The 16,911-nt window shown below is 45.4% G+C and overlaps 1 protein-coding gene and 1 pseudogene across 1 annotated transcript in view; one reads left to right on the forward strand and one right to left on the reverse strand.

Moving 5' to 3' along the window:
• The window catches only part of RMDN3 (regulator of microtubule dynamics 3), a 258,511-nt gene that overhangs the window by 13,273 nt on the left and 228,327 nt on the right, over positions 1-16,911 (forward strand). The gene's annotated exons all lie outside the window — the stretch shown is intronic.
• On the reverse strand, positions 3,378-3,496 carry LOC134981795 (5S ribosomal RNA; annotated as a pseudogene).

Genomic DNA, 16,911 nt, shown 5'->3' on the forward strand with positions numbered 1-16,911 from the left:
GGACGGCTCGGTGAGACCAATTTTAAATCTGAAATCCTTGAACACTTACATAAAAAGGTTCAAATTCAAGATGGAATCACTCAGAGCAGTGATAGCGAACCTGGAAGAAGGGGACTATATGGTATCTCTGGACATCAAAGATGCTTACTCCTGATAAGGGCAAGATCCAGGGAACAGTTGGAGTTCGGAGCAGCACTGTCTCAGGTAGTGCTACGTCAGCACGGGTGGATTCTAAATATCCCAAAATCACAGCTGATTCCAACAACACGTCTACTGTTCCTGGGGATGATTCTGGACACAGTCCAGAAAAAGGTGTTTCTCCCGGAGGAGAAGGCCAGGGAGTTATCCGAGCTAGTCAGGAACCTCCTAAAACCAGGCCAAGTGTCAGTGCATCAATGCACGAGAGTCCTGGGAAAAATGGTGGCTTCTTACGAAGCAATTCCATTCGGAAGATTCCATGCAAGAACTTTTCAGTGGGATCTGCTGGACAAATGGTCCGGATCGCATCTTCAGATGCATCAGCGGATAACCCTATCTCCAAGGACAAGGGTGTCTCTCCTGTGGTGGTTACAGAGTGCTCATCTTCTAGAGGGCCGCAGATTCGGCATTCAGGATTGGATGCTGGTGACCACGGATGCCAGTCTGAGAGGCTGGGGAGCAGTCACACAGGGAAGAAATTTCCAGGGCTTGTGGTCAAGCATGGAAACGTCTCCACATAAATATCCTGGAACTAAGGGCCATTTACAATGCCCTAAGTCAAGCAAGGCCTCTGCTTCAGGGTCAGTCGGTATTGATCCAATCGGACAACATCACGGCAGTCGCCCACGTCAACAGACAGGGCGGCACAAGAAGCAGGAGGGCAATGGCAGAAGCTGCAAGGATTCTCCGCTGGGCGGAAAATCATGTGGTAGCACTGTCAGCAGTGTTCATTCCGGGAGTGGACAACTGGGAAGCAGACTTCCTCAGCAGACACGACATCCACCCGGGGGAGTGGGGACTTCACCCAGAAGTCTTCCAAGTGATTGTAAACCGTTGGGAAAAACCAAAGGTGGACATGATGGCGTCCCGTCTCAACAAAAAACTGGACAGATATTGCGCCAGGTCAAGGGACCCTCAGGCAATAGCGGTGGACGCTCTGGTAACACCGTGGGTGTACCAGTCGGTGTATGTGTTCCCTCCTCTGCCTCTCATACCCAAAGTACTGAGAATCATAAGAAGGAGAGGAGTAAGAACTATACTCGTGGCTCCGGATTGGCCACAAAGAACTTGGTACCCGGAACTGCAAGAGATGCTCACGGAGGACCCGTGGCCTCTACCTCTCAGAAAGGACCTGCTGCAGCAGGGGCCCTGTCTGTTCCAAGACGTACCGCGGCTGCGTTTGACGGCATGGCGGTTGAACACCGGATCCTGAAGGAAAAGGGCATTCCGGAGGAAGTCATTCCTACGCTGATTAAAGCTAGGAAAGAAGTAACCGCAAACCATTATCACCGCATATGGCGAAAATATGTTGCGTGGTGTGAGGCCAGGAAGGCCCCAACGGAAGAATTTCAGCTGGGCCGTTTCCTGCACTTCCTACAGTCAGGGGTGACTATGGGCCTTAAATTGGGTTCCATTAAGGTCCAGATTTCGGCTCTATCGATTTTCTTCCAGAGAGAACTGGCTTCACTACCTGAAGTTCAGACTTTTGTTAAGGGAGTGCTGCATATTCAGCCCCCTTTTGTGCCTCCAGTGGCACCTTGGGATCTCAACGTGGTGTTGGATTTCCTAAAGTCACATTGGTTTGAGCCACTGAAAACCGTGGATTTGAAATATCTCACGTGGAAAGTGGTCATGTTGTTGGCCTTGGCTTCGGCCAGGCGTGTATCAGAATTGGCGGCTTTGTCATGTAAAAGCCCTTATCTGATTTTCCATATGGATAAGACTCGTCCACAGTTTCTCCCCAAAGTGGTATCAGCTTTTCATCTGAACCAACCTATCGTGGTGCCTGCGGCTACAAATGACTTGGAGGCTTCCAAATTGTTGGATGTAGTCAGGGCCCTAAAAATCTATGTTTCCAGGACAGCTGTAGTCAGAAAGACTGACTCGCTCTTTAGCCTGTATGCGCCCAACAAGTTGGGTGCACCTGCTTCAAAGCAGACTATTGCTCGCTGGATCTGTAGTACGATTCAGTTTGCACATTCTGCGGCTGGACTGCCGCATCCTAAATCAGTAAAAGCCCATTCCACGAGGAAGGTGGGCTCTTCTTGGGCGGCTGCCCGAGGGGTCTCGGCTCTTCAACTTTGCCGAGCAGCTACTTGGTCGGGGTCAAACATGTTTGCTAAATTCTACAAGTTAGACACCCTGGCTGAGGAGGACCTTGAGTTTGCTCATTCGGTGCTGCAGAGTCATCCGCACTTTCCCGCCCGTTTGGGAGCTTTGGTGTAATCCCCATGGTCCTTACAAAGTCCCCAGCATCCACTTAGGACGTTAGAGAAAATAAGAATTTACTCACCGGTAATTCTATTTCTCATAGTCCGTAGTGGATGCTGGGCGCCCATCCCAAGTGCGGATTGTCTGCAATACTTGTATATAGTTATTGCTTAACTAAAGGGTTATTGTTGAGCTATCTGTTGAGAGGCTCAGTTGTTATCATACTGTTAACTGGGTATTGTATCACGAGTTATACGGTGTGATTGGTGTGGCTGGTATGAGTCTTACCCGGGATTCAAAATCCTTCCTTATTGTGTCAGCTCTTCCGGGCACAGTATCCTAACTGAAGTCTGGAGGAGGGTCTTAGTGGGAGAAGCCAGTGCACACCAGTAGTCTAAAAGCTTTCTTTATAGTTGTGCCCAGTCTCCTGCGGAGCCGCTAATCCCCATGGTCCTTACGGAGTCCCCAGCATCCACTACGGACTATGAGAAATAGAATTACCGGTGAGTAAATTCTTATTTTTATTAGATACATAAAATATTATAGTATCCCACAGTTACATATACACGAAAAAACCATTATAGTATACTGGTAAATATAAAGATCTAAAATTAAAATATGTTCTGGTTATCTATATCAATAATAGATTGATGAGAGACTGTAGACACTGTCAGTACTGCAACATTATCTCATCACACCAGCACAAGCAGTGCTTTTATTTAATGAGACCTCAATGGGTTAAAGTCACAAAATGGAATTTCAGGACCTTTAATATCCAATAGCCATTATCCTTATTGTTAAATATTTAACATGGAGAGCATGTAAAGGAACCTAACAGGTCTGTGGCCTGTAGGTAATGAATTGGATATAATAGATTAGAATCCAGGCATGAGCTTTAGAGTTAGGTAAGAAGGAAGGGAGTAGTGGTGATCCTGCTGTTACTGTTCAATCAGGAAAAATTATAGTGTATTCTACTACACGTAGTATTCCCTGGGGGTCACCCTTCCAGGTACTGGCCAGGCTTAACACCGTTTAGCTTCCAAGATCAGACGCAATTGGGCGTATACGGTGTGGTATGATAGTAGACAATAGGACACATATCCTGAACCTGAATTAACATCTCAAGATGTCCCTGAGAGAGAATGGTAACAGAAGGAATTCACAGATTTGTGAAGCGTGGATCTGCTATCCGCGTTAGACAGAGAATTCTCTGAATCGCGGATGAGAGTCCACAAAGTAGGAAAAGAAAAGAGAGTGGTGCCAGATTCCTGATATTGCACAAAATATAGACACAGAGATGCTATCATATGATTGAATAAAATATTGATGTCTCTTCCAAAGGCTCACAAGTGCAAGGTACCGGAATTGGCAAGATTATATAAAACCAATAATCATGCTCAAAATGCAAATATAAAGGACATCTTTGCCATAAATATGTCTATATTTCTCTGGCTGGGTCCACAGGATTATCCACAGGATAACATTGGGATATTGTCGAGCAACAGCGAAAATGGAACCAACACGGTCACGAGCTCTCTGGCCTCCGAGGATGCATTGGGGCCTTCACCATATAGTCCCGCCCACTCACTCAGTCAAATCAGTTTTTTGCTTGGTGTGGCAGGAAGCCGCATGGTCGCAGGGCTGCTGAGAGTAGCAGCCTCAAGCTTTTACTATTTTATTTTTATAGACTTACTATATTTTTGAGCGACTTCACTTAAACAGCGTCTTAAACGCATAATAGAAAAAGAGAAAAGGTGAATCCAACAACTCCCCACCGGGTCGCAACAACGCTTACCTTCGGGTATTAGTGCTGTCTCAACGGGCGTCTGTGTCGGATGTTCTAGCAGGTCCAGCAGACGTAACCAGGCTGTGGCCGGAGCATGGGGAGACGGTGAGTCTATGGACTTCCTCTTACTAGAGGGGTCAGGACACAGCTACACTGATTTGGTGGAGACTACAAACAGTGTGTTGATGCGCCGAACATCTCGAGTGCGACAGCGCTACGCTCCGGGGATCATAGGCGCCAGGACTAGGTAGAGGCCGCGATCCTGGGAGTTTAAGTCAACAGGGGGATTCAGACGCTCTCCTGGCCGTCCCTCCTCTGAGTTCATGGCCAGTTTCCACGCGTCTCTCGTTTCATGAACTAAATGACCTCACTTCCGGCTCAGACGCTACCACGAGGGTACTCGGTCGCATCTTAGACGCTGCGGTTGTGTACACTAGAGTTCCCGCCCAGACCGAGTCGCAGGCCTTAGCATCTGCATGCACGTGGAGCCGCTCAGCGTCCGTGTCCGTCAGTGAGCGACCGTGTCCGTTATCAGTTATCAAGTGCGGTAGTGCACATCAGTAGCGTCTGAATCCACTCAGCGTTTTACGAGCGTATTTGCTTGGATATGGAAGTGTGGTGAGTCTCCCTGTATCCCGCTCTATGGAGGCAGGGTATACAGTGCTAAAAATTCTCTCTACTTCTTAGTATGAATAGTTAATTTTTAGTACCTATTGCATTTGAGACCTGTATATTACTGTGTTTTCTGCATGTTATGTTGGAAAAAAGAACCAGTTAAAAAACAGAAGTATAATTTTCCTACTTATGTATAAGTTGTTATGGAGGTTGTATTCTCATATGGCAATGTCTAATGCTTTAACATGTGACTGACTGCTAGTATGTGTGCTGACTTTTCTGTGTAATGTCAGTCCTGTTCTGACCCTCAAATCAGGTGCACTGTGGTCAGATTGATCTCACCTCTATATACTGACATATAGGGTGATTTTCAGTCACAAATTGTGTAGTCAATAACAGATTATTACCATGTCTGTGAGCGGCAAAAGTGATGAGGAGAATTTATCAAGCACTCCTACAGCCCTAACATGCTTATCTTGTAAGTCAGGGGTAATTGATATGAATCAATTGGTCACTTATGAGGGTTTGTGTGCAAACTGTTTCGCTTTTCAGCGAAGTAAAAAACAGGAGTTGGTTCAACCACCAACAGAGCCACCATGGAATATGTTCGCAAAGACTCTATCTTCAATAGCGGACAGGTTAACTCCGGTAGCACCACCCCAAGGGTTAGGTTACACTATGAACCCATACATGCAGCTCCCTTCCTATGGTTTGGTTCCAGTAGCCTCTACAAGCAGCCAAGGGACAGGTAAGACTAAGACAGATACGTCTGTGTGGCAGACTACACAAGATGATACATCGGATGATGATACAATAGATTTGAATACTCCATATGATGATCGGTCGCAGAGTTTTAGTTCAGAAGATGTAGCTGAACTTATTAATGCTATGAAGGCTGTTCTCTCGTTGGAAGAGCCAGCCAAGACAGTGTTAAAAGCTAAAGCACCTGTATTTAAACGAACAAAATCAGTGAAAGCTGAATTCCCAGCGTCAGATGAGCTGACGGAGATGATGGATGAGTCTTGGGCGGGGCCCAGCAAAAAGTGTAAGATTCCTAAAAGATGGGATTCTTATTATCCATTTCCAGCTGTACATACGACCAAGCGCGTAACAATAAGGAACTGTCCTAGAATGGATATGGCATCAACTGGATGCCTTGACAAAGACCCGATGCAAAGGGTTGAAACGCGTTGGCCATATCCATTCTAGGACTGCGGGGAGAACCTGGGCTGCATACCGGACGAAAGGAGGAGAAGGCGCTGCGGTTGCCCTGGAACATGTCTACCTAAACGCTCTTAAGAACTGTCGTGAGACAGTTCTCACCTTCCTCCGGTAATTACCCCTATTGGACTCCCTGTATGGACAGATCATTTGTGGCTATACACATTGCCTTTTGTGTTAGATCCATATGCTGCTATCCTTCTTGTCTGTGATTTTACGTGACCATTTCCATTTGCTGCTATTGACAGTCCACCTCATGTCTTAATTGGAGGCTGTCATTTTTTTAATTTGTTGTGATTTTAATTTGAATAAATGTTTCTCATTATGTGAACATATTGACACCATATATAACTGTGCTTCACTATATGCACCTTTTATTTCTTCCTCTGGGATTACATTCAAAACCTGGGGGAATGGACCACTGAGCTTAGTAAGCTCCGGATTTCAACAGTTCCTTATTGTTACGCGCTTGGTCGTATGTACTGGTACCATTTTTTTCTTTGCATTTATCCTATCTAATAGGGTGGAGGTTTTCTTCAGGGAGTTGCCTCTGAGTCACCATTGTATTGTACTAAGCTGCTACATTAGTGCGCACCTACCAAAGGATCTACATTGCAATTTTTTTCCATTTCTAGCTGTGGATTTTTCAAAAAGAGAAGTTCCTCCAAAAGTAGATGCACATGTTCTGCGACTCGTGCATAAATCTGCTTTACCACTGTCATCTACCTCACTAAATGATGTCACAGACAGAAGGGTAGAGAGCCTTTGAAAAATATATTTTCTTTAGTAGGAGCAGTGGTAAGACCTGCTATGGCTTCGGCCTGGGTAGCAAAGGCAATGGGCGAATGGATAGAGGAACTAGAGAATGACATCCTGTCTCCTACTAGGGAGCAAGAGGATCGTTTTTGCCGTTTAAGACAATCTGCCCAGTATTTGCAAGAAGCAGCAATTGATGTAGGTACAGTTGCTTCTAAAGCTTCAGCCTTGACAGTAGTCGCTCGCAGAGCAGTTTAGCTACGGACATGGAAGGCAGATGCGGAATCCAAGAAAGAATTGGAAGCATTGCCTTTTGTCGGTAATATATTATTTGGAAAACCTTTATCGGATATCCTAGAATCAGAGGCTGAATCGAAGAAGATCAGATTTCCGGCTACCTATAACCCTAAGTCAAGGGTTTAAAATTTCGCTCATTTCGTTGTCAAAGTAAAGCAAAAGCTAAAGAGGAGCCTTAAGCAACCCCAGTTTAAATCCAGGGGTAGGAAGCAGTGGGCTAGCAAAAAGCCAGCTTCCAAGCCTGAACAGAAACCGTCAGCCTGAAGAGACGGGCCTCCGCCTGGAGGATTCCAGGGTTGAGGGCCGACTCCTTCATTTTGCACACATATGGCAACAGTCAACAGCAGATGTTTGGGTGCAGAAGGTAGTATCTCAGGGGTATGGGTTCCCATTCAGGAGGCAGCCTACTCAAAGATTTTGTTGCACCAGCCCGTCTCGTATAGAGTCGAAGGCCAATGCCCTGCAAGAAGCAGTCCAAAAATTACTGCAGTCAGGTGTGATTGTCCCAGTACCTCCATCACAAAGGGGACAGGGGTTTTACTCCGATCTATTTCTAATCCAGAAACCAAATGGGTCATATTGACCAATTCTCAATCTGAAAATGTTGAACAAATACATATGGGGGGTAATTCCAAGTTGATCGCAGCAGGAAATTTTTTAGCAGTTGGGCAAAACCATGTGCACTGCAGGGGGGGGGGGAGATATAACATTTGCAGAGAGAGTTAGATTTGGGTGGGTTATTTTGTTTCTGAGCAGGGTAAATACTGGCTGCTTTATTTTTACACTGCAATTTAGATTGCAGATTGAACTCACCACACCCAAATCTAACTCTCTCTGCAAATGTTATATCTGCCTCCCCTGCAGTGCACATGGTTTTGCCCAATTGCTAACAAAATTCCTGCTGCGATCAACTTGGAATTACCCCCATGGATCCCAAAGTTCCACATGGAGACGTAACGCTCCATAATGTTGGCTATGGAACTGGGAGACTACATGGTATCTCTGGATGTACGGGATGCTTACCTACATGTGCCTATAGCACTGTCACATCAGTGTTACCTTAGGTTTGCCATCCTCCAGGAACATTTTCAGTTCCAAGCTCGGCCCTTCGGGCTAGCTACAGCACCCAGGGTGTTTACCAAGATCATGGTGGTTTTGGCAGCTTGTCTGCGCAAACAGGGGATAAAAATATTCCCATACCTGGACGACCTGTTAATCTTAGCACAGTCGCAAGATTTACTGCTGAGCCATCTTCAACAGACGATAGTTTGTTTACAGAGACATGGGTGGCTCATAAATTGGGAAAAGTCGTCCCTGAATCTGTCACAGCGAATGGTTCATTTGGGGGCCATATTGGATTCAGACCTACAGAAAGTTCTCCTTCCAGAGAAAAAGATAGTCAAGGTGTAGGTCATGGCTCAGGAAGCGTTGCACGCACAGACAATGTCAGTCCATGCAGCAATGCGACTGTTGGGTCTGATGGTAACAACCTTCGACATGGTGGAATATGCGCAGTTCCATTCCAGACCATTGCAGCACCTTATTCTGACCAAATGGAACGGAAATCATCAGACGATAAGAAAGCAGATGATAAAGTTTCCAGTAAGCGTGAAAAGGTCTCTAGCGTGGTGGCTACAGACAGACCATTTAAACAAGGGGAGACCCTTTTGGATAAAAGAGTGGCAAGTCCTGACAACAGATGCCAGCCTGCAGGGCTGGGGTGCTGTACTCGGAAGCCTATGGTTCCAGGGAAAATGGACCGCAAAGGAAAGTCGCCTGCCGATAAATCTATTAGAAATAAGGGCCATTTACTTGGCTCTAGTTCAGGCAAAGGACAGTCTGCAGGGAAGACCAGTCCAGATTCGCTCAGACAATGCGACGGCGGTAGCATACCTCAATCATCAGGGAGGTACTCACAGCATGAGACTGATGGAGGAAGTAACTCCCATTCTAAGATGGGCAGAACTCCATCTCCCAGCATTGTCAGCAGTATTTGTCCCGGGTGTACTAAACTGGGAAGCGGATTTTCTCAGTCGACACACCATTCAGGAAACCGAATGGGCACTACACCCAGAAGTGTTTCAGACACTGGTGAACAGATGGGGTCTACCAGAGATAGACCTTATGGCGTCTTGTCTAAACAACAAGGTTCCAAGGTACGGATCAAGAACAAAGGACCCAGGAGCGGTCATTGTAGACGCACTGTCAGTAGAGTGGAGGTTTCAGCTGGCGTATCTGTTCCCTCCAATATCTCTGTTACCCAGAGTAGTGAGAAAGATAAAACAAGCAAAAGGAGCAATGATTCTAATAGCTCCAGCTTGGCCAAGAAGGCATTGGTACACATCTGTTGAGAATGTCAGTGGAAGCACCGATACTGCTCCCTCAACGTCCAGATCTACTAATGCAGGGTCCTTGTTGTCACAGTCATCTGGATCGCCTGTCTTTGACGGCGTGGCTGTTGAAACCTCTATCTTAGAGGCTAAAGGATTTTCGAAACAAATAATCCAAACTATGCTTAGAGCAAGAAAGCCTTCTTCGGCCCGTGTGTATCATAGAATATGGCAAGCCTATATTCATTGGTGTACTGGAAAAAATTTCAATCCGAGATCTTTTAAAGTGTCCAGGATTTTGGATTTCCTTCAAGCAGGGTTGGATAAAGGGTTGAAAGTTGCTTCCTTGAGGGTTCAAGTTTCAGCGTTAACTGTATGGTTTCAGCGAAAGATTGCTGATTTACAGGATGTACGTACGTTTTTTCAAGGAGTAGTACATATTCAACCTCCATTTGTTCCTCCTGCAGCTCCCTGGGATTTGAATTTAGTTCTTAAATTTCTCCAGGGTCCTCTGTTTGAACCACTTAAGAGAGCAGATCTTAAGTGGTTAACGGCTAAAGTTCTTTTTTTACTGGCAATGGCGTCAGCCAGAAGAGTGTCAGACTTAGGAGCATTATCGTGTAAGTCTCATTTCCTAAGTTTTTTTCCAGACAGAGCAGTTCTCAGAACGAGATCTAGTTATCTTCCAAAGGTGGTATCAAAGTTTCACCTGAATGAAGAGATTGTAGTCCCAGCTTTTCAGGTATCAGGACTTTCTGCGGGAGAAGCGTCGCTGGACGTGGTCCGGGCTTTAAGAATCTACATAGATCGTACTACTGCCATCAGAAAAACAGATTCTCTCTTCATCCTTTACGGATTCCATAGAAGAGGATGGCCTGCTAGCAAACAGATGCTAGCGAGATGGCTTCGAATGGTAATATCAGAAGCTTATTCTCATGCAGATCTCCCTATTCCGGCTAATGTCTCTGCACACTCTACACGTAAGGTAGGTCCTTCTTGGGCAGCACAACAGGGTGCTTCAGCAGAACAGATATGTAGGGCAGCCACATGGTCTTCCATAAACACATTCATTAGACATTATGCCTTGGATACTTTTGCCTCTCATGACGCAGACTTCGGGCAAAAGGTCCTCCTGTGCAATCAGGAGCGTCCCCACCACTAAAATGGCTTTGGGAATCCCAATGTTATCCTGTGGATAATCCTGTGGACCCAGCCAGAGAAATATATGTTATGGTAAGAATTTACTGTTGATAACGTGATTTCTCTTATGTCCACAGGTATCCACAGGGATCCCACCCTGACGCATTTGAGGATCTAGACAATCGCTAAAACCTCTTCCTTCTTGTATGGAACGGTGTGCATGTGTGTTCTTAAAGCCTAAACAGGTCTCTACCTGATGTTCCTGCCTAAAATCGCTGTGGAAAGAACTGATTTGACTGAGTCAGTGGGCGGGACTATATGGTGAAGGCCCCAATGCATCCTGGGAGGCCAGAAAGCTTGTGACTGTGTTGGTGCCATTTTCTCTGTCGCTCGACAATATCCCAATGTTATCCTGTGGATACCTGTGGACATAAGAGAAATCACGTTATCAACGGTAAATTCATACCATAACGTGTATATATATATATATATATATATATATATATATATATATATATATATAATATGTATGTATGTGTGTGTGTGTGTGTATATATATATATATATATATATATATATATATATATATACACACATATTTGTGTGACAGATTCCTGATGTTACACAATAATTATATCCACAGAGGTACTATCGTGTGATTGGACAAATACTGATATCTCTCCCAAAAGTTCACAGTGCCTAAACTGGAAAGATTATATGCACATATATATATAGAGAATCCAATCGAGCACGGCACTCAGAGACAATAATAGAATTAATTTATTGTATCAATGGTCAACAATTGTTTCGGAGTGAAGCACTCCTTCGTCAGGACAACATCATGACAGCCAAGTAACAGACAAACAAACACTTACCCCTGTAACACCTCATGCGTCCCAGCCCTCCGCAGTCACGTCCGCACTCAGATCCCCGGGCTGACTTCCGCCATGGCCTTCCGGTATCCACGTCAGCCGTCGCCAGGGAGATGCAGCCTGCGTTCCACCTGGCGGCCGCTTGCGTTCCAACACCGCAGGAGGCAGGAAGTAGCTTCACAAAGGGAGCAAGGGGCTAAAGTGACGGCAATAAGAGTGAGACATTGCAGTGAGAGATGACACATAATAAAGACATACAAAGATCCACAAAGACATAGCAAATACACACCCAATATTCCCCCAAGGCAAATACACATATACAAAAAATCATCTCATAAGATAATAGATATTCCATCACACTACCGAATTCCAGTTAATTTTTTCATTTAATCCATCCGGAAAAGTAGTTCCGAGTCTAGTGATCCATCTAGCTTCTTTAATCAGTAAATATTTGGCTCTATACCCTCCCCTCAAACTAAGGGGGACATGATCAATCATAAAGTATCGAAGGGAATCTAGAGAATGCCCTGCCTCCTTGAAGTGTTTTGCGACCGGTTGGTCGATACCTTTTCCTTCCAGAATTAATTTAATGGCGGATCGATGGGCCGCCATACGTTCAGAAAATTTACGAATTGTTTGGCCTACATAATGAAAGCCACAAGGGCAAACAATCATATATACCACATGAGAAGTACCACACATATATATATATATATATATATATATATATATAGGCATAAAGTATATACATAGAGTGAACTTCCGTATACAGAACCGGTACAATTAATATTGCAGTTAGTATTTAAAATGATAAATACCACATCTTAAGTGATTTAAATAGTGTTAACAATCTGAAAGAATCAGACAGAAAGGAGGGTACCAGTTACCACTCAGGGGGTGGGGATTTGCACCCCCCTTCCTCTTTGTTTGTTTGTCTGTGACCCCTCCCCCTTCCAGCACCTGATATATAATTATCTCCAGGTATGATTGAGCAGCTTCCAAATTGTTTGTCTGCTTGTGTGCATGAGGCATTGAATGGGAGCAGCATTTGGAAGGCATGCTGTTCCTTGTAGTGCCAATGGGAGATCCTGGGGGTGGCTCCCTGGTAAGTTAGCTCTCAGTCTGGAACTGTTTTAGTAATGGCCTTTATTATGAGGCGTACTGTGACAAATTACATGGCCCAATGTGGGCACTGCTATCAAGTAGTTAGGACTGCTGTATCAGAGAAGCCGTGAAGTGGCCAGCAGCTAAACATGTGTTTGCAAACATTTGTGACGAATTCTCTGAATTTTATTACCAGATAGATTCAGGGATGGTTACAGGTAATTTTCAGTGTGCGGAAGGGAATTTGGGGGTGAGGATTTGCACCCCCCTTCCTCTTTGTTTGTTTGTCTGTGACCCCTCCCCCTTCCAGCACCTGATATATAATTATCTCCAGGTATGATTGAGCAGCTTCCAAATTGTTTGTCTGCTTGTGTGCATGAGGCATTGAATGGGAGCAGCATTTGGAAGGCATGCTGTTCCTTGTAGTGCCAATGGGAGGTCCTGGGGGTGGCTCCCTGGTAAGTTAGCTCTCAGTCTGGAACTGTTTTAGTAATGGCCTTTATTATGAGGCGTACTGTGACAAATTACATGGCCCAATGTGGGCACTGCTATCAAGTAGTTAGGACTGCTGTATCAGAGAAGCCGTGAAGTGGCCAGCAGCTAAACATGTGTTTGCAAACATTTGTGACGAATTCTCTGAATTTTATTACCAGATAGATTCAGGGATGGTTACAGGTAATTTTCAGTGTGCGGAAGGGAATTTGGGGATGGGGATTTGCACCCCCCTTCCTCTTTGTTTGTTTCCCTGAGTGGTGTAGTAACTCTGAGGAGCACTGTCAGTTCTGCATGTTGGTTGGCAGAAGTCCTATGGGATAGGGAAGATATGAAATCCGTTGGTTAGGAAATAGAGGATAATGGGTCCATCTGTGAAGGAAGACGCGTTTCCCCCGTAGAGCCGGGCTTGTTCACATCCAATTGCGATTACAAGCCCGGCTGTACGGGGAAAACGCGTATAACGGTGTTACTTTACTTAATTGGGTGAGGGCCGGGTGCAGGTACAGTGAGCGGAGAGTCTTCCCCAGGTGCAGAAAGGACAGTCTGCTGCTAATGAGACAGATGTGGCCATCATCCAGGTGCCAATATCTTTAGTTCTCCTTCAGAGATTCCAAATGGCAATAGTCTTTGAAATGATACATCAACTAATGTATAGCGTAAGTGGTGCAGGGGTCTCCAACCCTTTCACCCCCTTCCCTACCCTCCCATATCAAAGATAAGTGTAAACTCTGGGGGTTTGAATATGGGGGTGGATTTTGCCTAACAAAATTATATATGTCTACCCCTCCCCTTTAGAATGCAAGCTCTCACGAGTAGGGCTCTCTTCCCTCATGTGCTTATCCTTTTTCTTACTTTTAATAATCTTCAACTGCACCAAATCCAGCAGTCTTCTGCCACCTGATACTTATTTCATCTGCTATGTTTATTTACCCCATACTTGTCCTATATTGTCTTCATCTGTAATAGTTGCTTTTCTTCTGTTTTGATTATTTGTTTATGTACTCTGTAATTGGGTACTGTGGAACCCTTGTGGCACCATATAAATAAAGGATGATGATAATAATAATATATATATATATATATATATATATATATATATATATATAAAATCAAAGTTTATATATATTTCAACTTGAAAGAACTACAGTATTTTGCATATGTAAGAGCATGCTAAAGTATTTATTTTATTAACAGTTTCTTTTATAGCGCAGCGTATTCCGTTGCACTTTGCAATTAGATCAACAGTAATAGAACAAAACTGGGTAAAAACAGACAGACATAGAGGTAGGAAGGCCCTGCTCACGAGCTTACAATCTATAGGGAAATAGGCATTGATACACAAGGATAGATGCTACCTATTGCATAATGGTCCACCAGATTGCTAGGTTCTTAATGGGTTGTATGATATGATCACCCAGCAATGTTGGCCAAGGGTCAGGAGGGTGTGAGAGTAAAGAAAGACAATTTATGTGATTGTGAGGATACAGGGTGACCTGGGTATCCTGGGGTTTAGGGATCACACAGTGGAGTGGGTTACAATGAAAACAAGGTGATCTAGAGGGCAACATACCATCATGGCCGCTACTTGATGATCTCTATAAGCTTTGATTCAATTTATATGGAAGGTGTGTTGGCAATTCCCTCCCTTATCCAGGACGATCACATAATTGTACGGTCTGGTGCGCCTTACCACTGTATAGGTCCATCCCAGGTGGCTTACAGTTTGTTTCTCCGCATTGGGATAAGCACCATGAGCTTTTGCCCTGGATTCAACGTGCGGTCTTGAGCGTGGGCGTTGTACCGTTCCCTTTGTTTCTCTTGTGATTCCCGGAGATGTTCTTGGGTTAACTGTAGCAATCTTCTCATCCAGTTCCACATATTCTCTACATATTGTAAAATGGGCTGCTGGTGTTCTTGAAAAGTTCCCTCCCAGCTATCATTGACCAGGTCTAGAGGCCCCCGCACTTTCCGGCCGTACAAAAGTTCAAACGGGCAATAACCAGTAGATGCTTGTGATACTTCCCGATAAGCAATTAGAAGCTGTTGCAGGGATCTCTCCCAGTCCCTCCCCTCAGACTGTACATAAGCTTGTAGGAGTCTTTTCAGTGTTCCATTGAATCGTTCACATAGTCCATTGGTCTGAGGATGATAAGGAGTGGTCCGAAGAGGCCGAACCCCCCACTTTTCCCACAGGGTTTGCATTAGTTCACCTTGAAATTGAGGCCCTTGATCTGTGACGACTTCCTGTGGATATCCGACCCAACTGAATATGTCTTTCAGTGCTTACGCAACATGTTCTGTGTCAGTGGATGACAGGGCCATGGCCTCAGGGTAACGCGTAGCAAAGTCCACCAGCGTTGACTGCTTCCTGTCCAGGCCGAGGAACAACCACTCAGTACAGTAATTCCTCTTCCCACACTATCTTGCTTCCATCAGCTGTTTCCAACCCCAGTTCAGGTTCCCCGCTCCTCAATTTACTCAGGGAAGGGTCAGTCCGTTGGGCCTGTCAGAACTCACTCCGGTCCACCTCCCCCAAGTCTACCTCTAAAGTACTGGACAATGAACTGGAGTCACTCACCATTGTTTTCTGGGTAGGTTGGTTCTGGTCCATATCTGTTGCCTGGGTCACCTCTCTTCATGTTTGGATTCTGGTCACCACCTGGACGAAGCGTGTCACTAGTCCTTGTCCCAGATCATTCCCGAGGATTACCTTGGCTGGTAGCCCTTTGAGTATGCCGACCTCCACGATTCCTTGATCAGCTCCCGAGTCCAGATGTATCTTGGCAATCAGCCTGTTGTCCCCCGGAAGTGGAAATTTGCACATACTGTCCAGGAATCACCTCTGGCTCAATCAGGTCTGGGTCAATCAGGTCTGGCGGGAATCAGGTCTGGCTCAATCAAGGTGAGGCCCCAGAATCTCGTAGGCCCTGTACCTGCTGGTTCTCCACTATCACAGTCTGTAGCTGCCCTTGCATAATACAGGGAGTCGCCTTCTCCTCCCCAAGAACCAAGTCCACAATATACACCCCATACATCATCCCATCCATGTCTGACTGGATGACCTCCTCACCATAATCCTCTGTGGGGTAACATGCCACAGAGACTGGAGCTGGTCTAGCCCCAGGGAATGGCCCTCTTGTGCGTGGACAGTCCCTAAGCAAGTGCCTTGATTGATTGCAGTGGTAACACTTACGAGGTTCTGGGTTAGCCACCCTGAATCTGGGTGGCTGATAAGTGATGTTTTTGATAGGGCCCTCTTTATTACTATCTTTGACTTAGGGTTCTTTGTCAGGGAGCTTCTCCACTCGTGGGGTTCTTGTACCACCTGCTGCACTGAAGACTCTCCATTGGGGACGATTGGCTATATATTCATCAGCCCATTCCGCAGCCATCTTAATCATTAGCTGTTCTACCACAATTAGGTTGACAATCTGCTTCACAGTGGAGGCGTGTCTTCCTTCAAGCCATTTACCACAGGCTTGCCGTAGCTGACTAGCAAACTTTTGGTAGGAATCAGTCCCACCTTTATTTAGTGTCCTGAATTTGAGACGATAAGATTCTGCAGTTATCTGGAACTTAGCTAGCAATACCTTCTTTATACAGGCGTAAACTCCACATTCCCTGGGGGGTCAGGGCCCGATAGGCTTCCAGAGCCCTGCCACTGAGACTTGGCCCTAAGTACTTTGGCCAGTCAGCTGGCTCTATTCCATGCACCCCCATGAGATTTTCAAAGATCTGGAGGTGAGTGTCAATGTCTGTTTCATTTTCCCGAAATGTGGGAACATCCTTAAATCCCAAGCGTCGCTTCTCGTGTTCAAAACTTTGTGGTGACTCCGGAATTCGACTGCCAGCAGGAATTTGTACTCCTAGTATAGCTTGGATCACT

Source organism: Pseudophryne corroboree, chromosome 12 (genome assembly GCF_028390025.1).
Source record: "Pseudophryne corroboree isolate aPseCor3 chromosome 12, aPseCor3.hap2, whole genome shotgun sequence".
NCBI classification, from domain to species: domain Eukaryota; kingdom Metazoa; phylum Chordata; class Amphibia; order Anura; family Myobatrachidae; genus Pseudophryne; species Pseudophryne corroboree.